The sequence below is a fragment of the Pseudogymnoascus destructans genome (genome assembly GCF_001641265.1).
Source record: "Pseudogymnoascus destructans isolate 20631-21 unplaced genomic scaffold scaffold_21, whole genome shotgun sequence".
NCBI lineage: Eukaryota > Fungi > Ascomycota > Leotiomycetes > Thelebolales > Thelebolaceae > Pseudogymnoascus > Pseudogymnoascus destructans.
In genome coordinates this window covers 673,281-686,385 of record NW_020167540.1, presented here as the reverse complement: position 1 = coordinate 686,385, position 13,105 = coordinate 673,281, and positions in this window count along the sequence as shown.

Sequence of the window (13,105 nt, the reverse complement as noted above, 5' to 3'; positions counted from 1 at the left end):
GGCCCGGCCCAACAAATCCGAAATAACTTACTTGTTTCAAGCCGTATCAAAAATCGTAAGAGGCCATTCGATTCCTCTTGTAAATCTCTTCAATGACGATACCGAACGTTAGCTTTCGACCGTAGCTGCAAAAGTTATAATCCTTCAAAGTAGGTGCTCCACCACACCCACTGATGCCCCAGCGAAATCTGCAATATCTCACCCGTCTCACTCATATCACAAATCGGAGGACGTCATTTGATTCGTCTTGCAAATCTCTTTTATTAAGCCATCGAACGCACCGTCTGCATGCTGCGTCAGGTTCTTACAATCCATCCTATAACATGCCCCCCCCAACCACCCCTCCCATGCATCGCCCGACTAGAACCGGAATGTCTCCACCATCTGAAGTCTGATCAACAATCAGAGTACGTCAATTTGTTCCCCTTGCAAAGCTGCACAAGAGACGTCAGCGAACATTTACATCGGTCGCGAGGCTGTCAACTTACAGTCCTTGCAAGAACGTGAGTTCGAAAATGGGCCATGGGACAAGCTCCCTACTCCCTCCTCACCTGGCTGCCAGTTGCTCTGCTTCGTGAAGAAGACGCAGGAGTAGCGCGTGCCCTCGAAGGGTGCGATCCAGTGCTCGAGGACTGCAGAGCGGAACAGGACAACATCCCCTGGCTGGAAGGGAATCTTATAACCAAGGGCTGGGCAGGCACAGCTCCCCTCCTTCGAACTCTCCAAAGCAGGCCATCGCAACCCAGCCATCCAGCACATCGTGGTTGTCCTTGTGTGGCCCAACCTGGGCGTTTATCAGGAATCGCGAGGCAGTGCCAGCAGCTCCTGTTGCTGAACTTGAAGACCTCCAGCTCAGGCGTGGCTGCACACTCGCGGAGGTAGTTCTGCCTGTACTGCTCGTAGGCCCTGGGATCGATCTCCTGGAAGAGCCTCCCAATGGTCTGCGCGAGGGGGGCCATCTTCTTGTAGAGGGCCAGGGTGGCCCCGAAGCCATTTCCAGTCCTGCGCATGTCAGAGCAGATGGTGGGAGGCGAATTTGTCTGGCCTGTGGCGTGCCACAACCCAAGGTGGTAGACTCCCCACTTCTTTCCCCTCGCGCTCAGCCTTCCTGGCCTGCTCCATCTCGTGCCTCTTGTCACTGCTGGGCTTGGGGGGTGGCGCGAGCTCCGTGTACTGCTCAATGGCACCAGCCATGAGGCGGCAGAGGTCCTTGTTCCTGTCCGGGAGGCTCAGCCCCCCCCTCATGTAGACGAGGAGCTGCTCTGGGTCCTTGTCAGCAGAGTTGAAGACGGTGACGGGCTGGATGTCGAGGCCATCCTTCCCACCATCCTTGGGGATGCCCTGGAGCAGCGTGAGGTGCTTGCTGAGCTCGAGGCCCTGCTCCAGTGTGGTGGTGACCTTGGGGTTGGGTGGCGTGATGAGGTTGGTCCAGGCGAGGTCTGTGGTGATGACCCGGGCATTGCCGCGGAACTTGGCCTTCCAGTTATGGGAGAACTCCCTCCTCTCCTTCCACTCATATGGCGAGTGGGCTGTGTGGTGCTGGTGGCGCTTCTGGATGGAGGGTACTGGTGGCATGGTGTCGCGAGCTCAGGTCTTGATGGTACCTCACTATAAGATGGTATAGTCTAGGATCCCAAAGGCAGATGACACAGGATGGTGTGCCCCTCTTGACACTCGAGACTGAGCTGTGTGCTGGCGTGAAGAAAGCGTGGAAAATGTTGGGTGGTTGTTGCGCGAGCTCAGGTTTTGATGGTACCTCACTATAAGATGGTATAGTCTAGGATCCCCAAAGACAGATGACACAAGATGGTGTGCCCCTCTGCCACTCGAGACTGAGCTGTGTGCTGGCGTGAAGAAAGTGTGAAGAAATGTTGGGTGGTTGTTGCGCGAGCTCAGGTTTTGATGGTACCTCACTATAAGATGGTATAGTCTAGGATCCCCAAAGACAGATGACACAAGATGGTGTGCCCCTCTGCCACTCGAGACTGAGCTGTGTGCTGGCGTGAAGAAAGTGTGAAGAAATGTTGGGTGGTTGTTGCGCGAGCTCAGGTTTGATGGTACCTCACTATAAGATGGTATAGTCTAGGATCCCCAAAGACAGATGACACAAGATGGTGTGCCCCTCTTGACACTCGAGACTGAGCTGTGTGCTGGCGTGAAGAAAGCGTGGAAAAATGTTGGGTGGTTGTTGCGCGAGCTCAGGTTTTGATGGTACCTCACTATAAGATGGTATAGTCTAGGATCCCCAAAGACAGATGACACAAGATGGTGTGCCCCTCTGCCACTCGAGACTGAGCTGTGTGCTGGCGTGAAGAAAGTGTGAAGAAATGTTGGGTGGTTGTTGCGCGAGCTCAGGTTTTGATGGTACCTCACTATAAGATGGTATAGTCTAGGATCCCCAAAGACAGATGACACAAGATGGTGTGCCCCTCTGCCACTCGAGACTGAGCTGTGTGCTGGCGTGAAGAAAGTGTGAAGAAATGCCGGGTGGTTGCCGCGCGAGAAGGAAAAATGTGTAAAGGACTAAGTTTGGACTTGACGGTAGAAGTTCTGATATAGACTGAGACGAGCCACGCCCGCTAGCTGCGTGGCAACTCACATGACTGACCACCCCATCAAAATTGGGTTGAAAAAAAAAAACGTCGAGATCCGAGGCCGGGAGGAGCATGGCTGCGTTCGTCTGGGCGAGGGCTACGCAGTTACATGAAAAGGGGGATGGATTTGATGGCATCTCGCTAAGAAAATGGCGATCTCGGTTAAAAAATGCCCCATCTTCTAACCCTGGTCGGGAGAGGCCATGGCAGTGGTGTGGACATGGGAGTTGCATGTTGGGATTCGTCCTTGCCAGTCTCACCTGGGTATGTAATTATAAGATAATCGTACGAGTATCAGAACTAGAGTATTGCCTCGAAATATCCCAAGGGCTAGTCTGGTATTCGAGCTATGGGGGTCTATAAACGCTTCCGATTAATTGGGGGTGATGGGGAGGGGGCAGCCCATGCCCTAAACATAGCAACGATCAATGTTCGGGAGTGTCACAACCAAATGCGGTTAGGCGAAAACCTTAAAAAGATGTCAACCCTACATCTCGAGTTCGACGTTTAATATACAGCTTATATTGCTGTAATAAGATCATATGTATTGGCGGTATGTGTCATCGTCAGTAATTTAATGCAGTTCATATCTCGTCGAGGAGTGTGATTATTATAATCCGTTCCAATTTATTTAAATTGCAGAGAATAATATTTCTCAACTCACGACATAATTAATATGGCTCTATGGCTACAGTCTATATTATAAATACATGGCGCTACCAGTCGAACACCCATTCGCTAGTTTAATATGCCTCGAACTCGAGCAGCGCTGCTGCTGCGATCTTTACCCCCCAGATGCCCTTCCCACCTGCAAACTCGGCCACCTGCCCACACCATGACAGGAACACATCCACGTCATTGAACGCCCCTGCTGCCCCTGCCCTCACTGCCTGCTCACCGAACCTCTCCTGCAGCCACTGTTCGCCCCCAGTCTTGTGGAACACGCCGTAGCAGAGCGGCATCACGATGTCTGCGTACCTGCACTGCTCGAGGCCACTGGCCGGGTCTGCACGTTGACAGACCGACTGTGGGTTGTAGCACCAGTAGCACGCCACGAAAGCTGAGATCCATGGCCCGCGGCCCTGCCCCCTCCTTCTGGCCTGGTCGCGCGCCCTGAAGAAGTCGAACCGCTGGTGGCACTTGGTGAACTGGTGGTCCCACTGCTCCCCGAGCCCTCGACAGAGCAGGCACGTCCCCTTCACGGTGAGGAGGTCCTCCTTGTAGCGGCTGAGCTCGAGGTATGCCAAACGCCGCTTCTCGTGGATGGCTGCACTCCCTGTGTGCGGCATTGCCTCTGTGGCATCGTCACGGGGCACGTGTGATGGGCTGGGGCCACTGCTGCAGACATCGCACGCCACATCATCCCTGGTGCCATCGCACTGCCGAAGCTCTGATGCCTCATCGAGGTGCGCACTCAGACACGTGCGCCTGCACTCCCGGCCTTCGAGGTAGCGTAGAGTGCCCTCGTCTCGACATCCATACCGGCGTTGCCCGCCTGCGACTGCCACTTGTGCGGCAGGAGCACGGCTGAGTATGCCTCCCTCCCATCGCGCCAGCCCGACCGGACTCCTGCGCAAAGTCGACGAGGGAGCGTGGCTCGTCCAGGTGCATGACGAGCCGGACATGTGGGTAGTCGAAGCCGGCGCTAAGGGCCGACGTCGCCACAATGTATGGCAGCTCGGGTGTGGTGAGCCACGTCCTGAGCAGCTCCTGCTTCTCCTCTGCCGTGCCGGCCATCGCGGTGTAGACCGGGCAGCGGAGCAGGCTGCCCAGGTCCTGTGCCTCCTCCCGTGTCCGCACGTAGAGTATGATCTTGTCTCGGGTCTGGTCGAGCAGCCCGCTCGCCCGCCACGCGTCCCTGGCCCTCCGCGCGCCCTCTTCTAGCAGGCTCCCCTGCCCTGTGGCCCGCTGCACGAGGTACGAGAGGTTCCGCCTGTTCGTTGAGGCCCGCACGACCTTTGGCTTCACGAGGTTGTTCTGCCTCTCGAACGCGGCCTGTAGCATTGGCGGCAGGGTGGCCGTCAGGTAGACGAACTGCGTGCGCACGCTGCGGATGAGGGCGAGGTCGGCCATGGCGTGACGGTACTCGGACGCCGTGATTGTGAGGTGCGCCTCGTCTATCACGACGCGGCCGAGCTGCTGCGTCGCGGCCAGCCTGTGCGCATACGCCCGGAACTGAGACGTGCTCGCGGCCTCGACCGTGACGAACACCAGCGGTGCGTCCCGCTCCTCGCCCGGAGCCCACACGAGGTGGTCTATCCCGAGCTCCTGCACACGCCGCAGCAGGTCGCCACGCAGGGACACGAGCGGCAGCACGAGGATCGTCACGCCCGCATCAGGCAGGACACAGGGCAGCATGAACAGCAGGCTCTTCCCCTCGCCGGTGCCCAGGATGACGACGACCTGCTCCGTCCATGACATGACGACCGTCATCGCCCGCTCCTGTGCGGCCGACTTCCACTGCAGCTTGTCGTCGTGGTAGAGCCCCCTCGCGCACTTCAGCAGGGCTGCAGCAGACCACCTCTTCCGCGGCCGGTGCACGCCCACGGCAATCCTCTTCAGCATCCGCGGCCTGTCGGACCCTGCCACCTCTGCCGCCTCGCGCTTCCTCTTCCCTGCTGCTGCGACCGCATCCCCGAGCACCGTGTCGAGATCCCACAGCCCCCTCCACAGGGATGACGCGCGCAGGTTCCGACGGATGAGGCCATCCCACGCATTCCCAAAGTTCGCGTTCAGCTGGTTCGCGTAGCTGCGGTTCACCACCCGCGTGCTGTGGTTCCGCTGCCTCGTCATGGTCCGGATGTCATCCTCCATCTCCTCTGCATCCTCATCGTCGTCGTCGGCCCCGATGCCCTCGAAGCACGCAAGGTCGCCCGCAAACTTGGTCTTCACAATGTTGACCGTCATCTGGCGCCAGTTGGCGATGTGCAGCCGTGGCACCTTGGCCCGCACGCACGCCTGCTCCATGCACCGCGTCAGCCGGTTGTCGGCCCACACGGCCCCGTCCTTCCACCACAGGTACGCGGACATGATTGCGCGTGGGGAGGACTGGCGCAGGAAGGCCTGGCGGAGCGGCACGACGTAGACGAGGTAGTCCAGCAGGAGGTCTCCGATGGCGGCTGGCAGGAAGCGGATGTTGTCCTTGAACCTGCCCGTCTGCTGCTGGCCCTTGTGGTAGGTGGTGTGCAGCATCACGAGCCCGTGCTTGAGGTAGACGCTACGCCTCCGCTGCGTGTTGCGCCAGGTGAGGGAGAACAGCTCGCTCTCGCGCAGCGGCTGGCCCGAGGCCATGTGGATGAGGACGAGGAGCCGCTTGAGGAACTCGTCAGCGACGGCCTCGTACTGGTCGATGGCCTTCTGTCGCCACATGACCCTCGTGACCCCTGCATCAGCCTCTCCATCCTCTCCATCCTCAGCAGTAGGTGCAGCAGTGGTGTCGAGGAATGACGCTCGGAGTGACTGCGACTCCCGTATGACATTGCGCAGTGAGCCCGCGAGCGGCTTCAGCAGTGCCGCGTTCTCCCGGTGCTCGCCAAAGTGCCAGCTAAAGTTGTCGGCGTCGAGGTTGTCCTTGAGTGCCCACGCGCGCATCCGTGGCAGGCCCGCTGCGCCAAACATGAGCTCGCCGTGCAGCAGATGCTGCGCCTGCCTGAACTCCGACAGCAGCAGCTGCTGCACCTCGTCCATGTTCAGGTCGACGTCCCTGTAGGTGAGGATCTGCTCGTCCTCGTCCCAGTGCGCCTGGTGCGAGCCCACTCCGTCCTTCGACACCGCGAACAGCAGCAGGCGCCAGCCCAGTATCTCGCCCATGGGCGTCTCCGTGTCCGGCCGCAGGTACTGCTCGCAGATGCTGTTGATGTGCTCGAGCGTGCTGCCGGCGCCCGACCTCTCGAGGTATGCGGCCGTGCTGAAGATGAGCAGCTGCACAGCCCAGATCAGGCCGGACAGGCAGCTGTTGAAGTTGCCCGGCTCCTTCCACGACTTGGTGCGTGGCTTGACGCTCAGCATCGCGCAGAAGCTGAGGAGCGGCGAGCTGAAGCGGTCGCCGCCGAACTCGTGGCAGACGAGGGCCATGCAGAGGGATCGGAGGGCGTCGTTCAGCGCTAAGCGGTCTCCGTCGGCAGCGCACTCCAGGGCGGCCTCCCAAGCTGTCGTCTGCTCGTCCGTCAGCCGGATCCGGTCCTCGGGGCGCCTGCCCTGGTCCGCGCTCAGAGGTGGCGTGAAGTGGCTGCCGCAGTAGGCGACGCGGTAGCAGTACGCCATGAACTGCTTCCAGTACCCAAAGTTTGTGCGCAGTGTGGATGGCTCCTTCTTGGGGTCGAAGCCGCGCACCCTGCCTGCCCTGCAACTGGCTGGTGCCGATGAGGTAGGGGCGCCATGGAAGCGGCTCAGCGCGAGCTGCCTCGGCCACGTCAGCATGCAGTCCGGCCCGTCGAAGCACCAGCCGTGCACCTCAGCGAGGATCTCGTCCATGACCTCGAGCATCAGGAACAGCTCGGGCTCTCCCTCATCTGCGCTCTTCGGCAGCGCAAAGGAGGTGTGCATCTCGTCCTTCTCTAGGCCCCGCACATGGTTCTCGATGCCAGTCCGCCTCAGCCACGGGACCGCAGCCGAGGGGTGGCTGTCGAAGCCGTGCACCTTGTTGCCCTCCGTCTTGATGTCGTCCGCTACCATGGTCGCGTCCGCGTCGGCCAGGTCGAAGAAGGCCTGCTCCTGCGGCTCGAGGGCGATGGCGGCAGTAGCTGCGTCCCCTTCCGCCCTGTCGTCGTCTGTAACCACAAAGTACCGGACATGCTCGGTCTTTGCGAAGAAGGTCTGCACCGTGCATCTCTGCCACGCGCCACCCTCACTCTGCTGCGACGGCTTCTGCCCGTGCTCCCGGGACACGTGCGCCCTGATGGCCGGCCCGGACCGGGTCAGGGTCGGCCGGCCGTCGTCGCAGAGGATGCAGGAGAATGCCGGATGGCGGCGCAGTCCCTCGATGGCGATGCAGGGCTGGTCTGGCAGGGCGACCTGTCCCGGGGGCCGCAGCTCATGCGTCGCGAAGAGGTCGAGCAGGGTGCGCAGCTCCGGCCCCTTGAGGTCGTGGGGTGGGTGCCTCAGGTGCCACTCCTGGCTGGCGCGCGCGGGCATGAGGCAGGTCCCGCAGTCGCGGCAGAGCAGCACCCCGTGAGTTGCGAGGTAGGAGAAGCTGGCCGCCATCCTTCCCTTGCGCGAGCGGTGTGTGTGCGCTATTCGCCCTTCGTTGCATGCTCTGTATGCGTGCTTGATGCGCCTGCGCCGTCCCGGGGGTCTCCCAATTTGCTGTACAATAATCGCTCCACAATGGCCCGTGCGCGCGCGAGCGACAGGGGTCGCTCGCGTGGGGATTCCCAATTTGCACTACAGATACGGCCGCTTCTAGGGGTAGATGAGAAGGCTGTTCACTTAGCACTCAAGGCTGACCATGTTGATCTGAGCTACTACTTAAAGAAGTTATATAAGTCTGCAAAGTGTAAGGATGCCTCCTTACCTAGATACTCGAAGAACCCGCCTCAGAGCTGTTACGGTCACCACAAGCATGAAATCCGACTCGGTGTGGTTTCGGACCAGTAGAGGAGGACATAGCGAGTTACACTATAGTGGGGGACAGTAAGGGTGTAGGGTTCAGGGTCGATGCGGACCTGTTGCGGTGGAAGGTTCAGGGCTAGGGTTGGGATAACCGAGTCGGGCCCGTTTCGGGTACTTAAGGAAACAAACTTAACGGGGTTCCCCCTTCATCTTTTTTGTATCCTTCGTAGTAGACCTATAGGATAGCATCCTTTTAGCCTCCAACTCGCACTCTCATATGCTATTACTGTGAGCTGGGTGCCCTGTGTCATTACACAAAGTATATCGCTGCCTCTACTGAAGACAAGACACGTCTACAGAATGAATTGAAGGTTGAGCGTATTTGTGTTCGGTAAGTTCCTTCTGGTAATCTCTGGTAGCCTCAATCTAACTATAAACAGGACTGAGAAGGGTACCCATGCATCTTGCATTGCGAATCAGAAAGTCAAGAATATTAGCGCCTCTTCTTCTCCACAAGCCCCACCATCTACTCTGCCCAAACAACTTCTGTCTGAGCTTGCTGCATTTGAGGGTATCTCAAGTATTCCAATCGATGACAATCATAACAGCGAATGGGAGGATACTGAGGTTGAAGACGATTTGGAGTTGGAGCTTATGTTACAGCGCGAGATATTTTAAATGACGAGGCTGTTCTACCAGATGAGCTTTCCGATGAAGAGATCACTAGCACCCAGGCTCTCTTAACTCAAGCGCACATTGATGTATGCTACCTCATAATCTGGTAATCTTCTGGTGATACTAATAGTTGATAGGCCCATGAAGAGTCCAATTTCTGCAAGTGGCAACATTTCTGGGATAGCTGTATCCACTCATATACGAGAAAGGCTGGAAAGCTGAGAAAGAAGCCTGAGCGTCTCTTTGAGTATATGCCGTGGATTGATGTAGAGGAAGGGTACGTCTCTAATCATCCTAGCAATCTTCTGGCAATACTAATTGTTTATTATAGCACTTTTCACGAGGTTATCCCACCACATAAATATTTCTGTTTGTACGAGCAGGCAGTTTGGAAAGTGGGCCTAATTACCAGGACCTGTGCAGTGGTACCCAAAGTCTTACAATCTTGTCGACAATGGATGGTTGCAAATATCCACTCATAGTTCTAGCTTCAAAGAGGCGTTCTTACTTGTCTACTCTAAGAAGTTTGATAAGAAAAAGTGGGCTAAGGTATCAGCTGCACAGGATATGTTGTTCCTGGAGCTAGAGTAGAGGAGAACTTGAGTTGCTAAAGTTATAGCGCTGGAGTACCTTTCGCGTTGGAAAACCAGGTATTTAAGTACTTCATCGTAGCCAGACTTCTGGTAACCTTCTGATAATCGAGCAATTTGCCAAATGCCATCTCAATACTCAGAGTTGTTTGATTCTGACAGTATTCTCAGACTCTTTTCCGTCTTCTCAACGACTATCCTCATTAAATCAAGTCTGTAAGGACACAGGGCACCCAGCTCACAGTAATAGCATATGAGAGTGCGAGTCAGAGGCTAAACGGATGCTATCCTATAGGTCTACTACGAAGGATACAAAAAAGATGAAGAGAGGAACCCCCGTTGGGTCAATCTCCTTAAGTACCCGAAACGGGTCCGACTCAGCTAACCTGCCTTAACTCTTATCATGTGACCGTAACCTGCCCGACTCAGATCCTTTCCATCACTGAGGGACAGGCATCCTTACAAAGTCCCTGCAGGCCTTGAATATATTGGCAAGTTAAACCAATTCGTCAAATGGACTAAGGATACACACGATATATTCATTGAGTGGTGGAAGCTATCACGATGGTATGAACAACACTCAGATCATACTACAAAACTCCTTATGAAGATTGCATGGGATTCAACCAACTGGAGTTCTCAATACTGGAGAAGTTATCACCAAGGAGCAGACCGGCTTTCTGGAGAACCATGTGTTATTTGTACTTATTGTTCGAAGGCCCTTACGCATCCTGCAATCAAGTCTGCTGGCCCAAAGTCTATGGCAACACATCTTGCATCAGACATTTGCAAAAAGAAGTCACAGATGGGAAGGATAGTCTCTATCAAATGCGAATCAATCAAATGCAACCTCAACAAGTAAGGATTACCAGATTATTACCAGAATTATGTAGGTTAATACCTATAATAAGATCATATTCTCACACAAGAGACATTTTATGAACAAGTTCTATACACAGTTATCTTGACTCATAGCTCGTTCCGCTCAGTCGAGGATCCTCATCAAGACCCTATAAATACTTTAGGTATTAGTAGGTCTGGCCGGCCTCATCAAGCAAGGTGGAGGGATGTTCTTAAGCATATATAATAGATAATAGCGTTCTAATAATCTTCTGATAATCATGGTACTTAGATAGAGGAATATACATGATTCGTTCTCACAGCTTACTAGAGATGGCGAGAGTGATGCTAATAGATGTAATACTTTAACTTAACCATAAAACAGTATTAATCGTATGAGCGACTGTTCACATGATGCATAAATCTTACACGTGATAGCCGAGTACTCACCGGGTTTTTACAGAGTAACTGAGTATTGACCTCACTCACCGAGTCGAGTAAAAGGTTCAGCTACTCACCCAGCTGAGTAACCCACTGAGCGAGTGAGCCGAGTATTGAGCGAGTAGTGCGCAGCCTACCCAGTATACACCAGGTTCTGTTGGTGAAGCAGAGTGTGCATCACGACCCAACCCGAAACCCGTCCTGAGACTTCGACGGTCGGTATTCCAGAACGATCATTTTCACGGCCAAAAGGCCACCGTATTCCATAGCGCACGTCCCTACTCCCAACACTGATGTTGTTGAGTAATATGCGTGTGTATTCCTGTCTATCTATTGCTGCCTGAAATTGCGGGGAAGTGGTGCTGAGATCATGTGACATATTACAACACCCCCCCATGTATCCCAGTACCGCATACTAAGTAGGAAGGCTCGCAGGCAAATCCGTGGAGTTCTGGGCCAACAACCTTTTTCTACCCCCACCTCCGCCACTACCAAGCACCAACTTTCCACTCTCGCACAGCTCCGTACGTGACTCACAATGACTGTTTATTGGTGAAATCAAGCCTCAAGACATGGCTCTGGTTGAGATCAGGGCTGACCTCCATGATGACTTGCCGGAGTATGAGAGGGTCAAAATACCATCCCTACCCCCAATTGTGGTTGGCGTGGAATTGGCCCGTCCGTACGGTGTTGCTGGTGTGGTGGAGTCTGACCACCCACAACAGACAACGGCTTGGTACATCCAGGCTGTAGGAGACATGGATGCTGGCTGTGACCAGTGTGTACACGATCGGGGCAGTGCTCGGGCTCGTCCCTTCTTCTCTGCCTGCCATCACTATGGCGAGCTGCAGGAAGGAGCCTGTGGTAACTGTGCAATGAAGCACAAGTCAGCTGCTTGTTCCTTGAGTAAGTTTGTACCTTTCTGTTGATTCCTATGCTGCGTACGACACTAACACATAGTAGGCCACAAGAAAACTTGGAGACCTGCCACGCCACCACCTCCGCCATCTCCCAAAGCTGGGAAAAGATCTGGCACCCGTGCGACAGAAAGCTATTGATGAAGAAGCTGCTGCTCAGCTTCGTGGGTAATTTCCGTACGCCCTAGTGCTCTCAGTGTTCTGGTGCTCTCGGTGTTCTGGTGCTCTCGGTGTTCTGGTGCTCTCGGGTTCTGGTGCTCTCGGTTGTGAATGAGGCCTAAATGACAGTGGATTTCTCTGCAATTTTAATGTGACAGGTCCGTACGTAGTTGTTTGTGTGGGAAAATGGGTGATTCTCCTGTTTTTGTATAGTAAAAGTCAGGGATTTCTCCTGCTCTTGTCTGCCTTCCCCCCTTTGTTGAAATGGGTTTGGAATTTCGAAAAATGAATGTGAAATCTCCATGCATATATTGCATCTATGTCGTACGGAGTTGTGTAGTCTTCCAAATGAGTGTATGTTTATTATTTCCCAAGGTATTCCATTGGGAAAGTTGAAATAAGAACACATAGTAAAACTAGGTGTAACTGTAGGTGGCTTTGGTGCTTTTGAGAATTCTACCTCCGTACGGAACTCATCCATTAGCTATTCTTGTCTTGCCTCACTTTTCAGTTAGTGAAGTAGAAGACTAGACTCTTTGGTCTAGGGGGCTGCTTTCCATAGTACAAAGGTAGCCAGTGCTTCGTACGGGGTTGTGTTGTATGTATGCACTCCTATAGGAGATGCTTTATGTCTACAAGGTTCAAATGTTTAATGAACTCCTTGTGCTTCTGATGGGGTAGGGCCTTAGTAAAGCCGTCTGCTGGCATCTCGTACGTAGCTATCCACTTAATATTGAGGTTCCGATGCTCAACCTCCTGTCTTAACCAATGTGAGTGGACGTCAATATGCTTCAGCTTTGTAACTAGCTTTGGAGACTCCTTAAGTAAGATCCGTACGGTCTGCAAATTATCACAATTAAGTGAGTATTGCTCGTTTAGATCGAGTTTGATTGTGTTAAAAAAACGCTGCCACCAATAGAGCTGTTTCGCACTGTGGGACAAAGCTAGAAGCTCTGCCTCTGTTGTAGAGGTTGACACAGTCTTCTGCTTTGAACAGCGCCAGTCTATTGCCCCTCTGTTACGACGGAACAAGAAGGCTGGCCAACTACAGGACAGGAAGGAGGGAGGTCGCATGAGACCGGCCCTGGTATCTGGAGGGGCAGCGGGGAATAGTAGTTCCGAAAGTATCACGTGACGGACTCGCAGGATGATGAGAAGAGTCCTAAGAGTCCAGGACTCCGAGGACTCGAGTGAGTTCCCAGGAGTCCACTAGGCACGTGATGGACTCGCAGGATGATGAGAAGAGTCCTAAGAGTCCAGGACTCTGAGGACTCAAGTGAGTTCCCAAGAGTCCACTAGGCACGACGCCACTATATAAGTAGATAGTATTTCCTTAGAT